Genomic DNA, 1,000 nt, shown 5'->3' on the forward strand with positions numbered 1-1,000 from the left:
TAAGCTAAACTCAGCTAATTAACAAATTATGAGCTAGACGTCAGAATTGATCAGATGAATATAACTACTTGGGACTTTTCTTTTTCTTTTTTTACTCTTGAGCAGGGTTTCAAATCTAAAGACAGACGTTTCGTTATAACAATAATCAACACGCCGAGAACTGTTCACCTAATAATTTAAGTGCAACAAAACTTACGTTGTGTGTATAGTGAAGAGCTTCAAATTGTTAATTAGCTGAGTTTAGCTTAGAGTTCTCTCACCTCCACATTTGTTAATTAGCTGAGTTTAGCTTAGAGTTCTCTCACCTCCAAATTTGTTAATTAGATGAGTTTAGCTTAGAGTTCTCTCACCTCCACATTTGTTAATTAGCTGAGTTTAGCTTAGAGTTTTCTCACCTCCACATTTGTTAATTAGCTTAGTTTAGCTTAGAGTTTTCTCACCTCCACAATCCATCCTTTAGAACTGTGTCTACAGAAAACATGATGGTTGTCAAAGGTATGTACGTATAGCTCTGATCTGTGACTGCTAATTTATTCTAACATTACCTAAACGACGTGTTTTCATCATTTCATCATCACGTTATCTTTTGAATGGGCAATTGATTTTCGTTAAAATAACACTAAAACTCCATAGGTAGGGAGAGTTATCACATCGATATAGATCTCCTTCGAAAACAATTTTATCTCAAGACCATGTATTGATCAGTTCATAACATGAAAAAAAAACACACCTTCCAATTAGAATAAACACGAGAATCCCCCCCCCCAAAATACAACTTTTATATAGGCTATTATATTAAATCTCATTATTTTTAAAGGTCTATTTGAAATATATATTTACACAAATGGAATGAGATTGTATTTTTTTATAGCAAAACAACATCTTATCATCGTTTTTATCCCAATGTCTTCGGTGTGAAGTGTCTGCTGATGTATACATACCTTTGACAACCATCATGTTTTCTGTTGACACCGTTCTAAAGGATGGAGCATCAGCAGAC

At 33.8% G+C, this 1,000-nt stretch overlaps 1 protein-coding gene across 1 annotated transcript in view; it reads left to right on the forward strand.

Moving 5' to 3' along the window:
• The window catches only part of LOC106471062, a 4,410-nt gene that overhangs the window by 1,897 nt on the left and 1,513 nt on the right, over positions 1–1,000 (forward strand). The gene's annotated exons all lie outside the window — the stretch shown is intronic.

This window comes from Limulus polyphemus, unplaced genomic scaffold (genome assembly GCF_000517525.1).
Source record: "Limulus polyphemus unplaced genomic scaffold, Limulus_polyphemus-2.1.2 Scaffold4382, whole genome shotgun sequence".
Taxonomy (NCBI): Eukaryota; Metazoa; Arthropoda; class Merostomata; order Xiphosura; family Limulidae; genus Limulus; species Limulus polyphemus.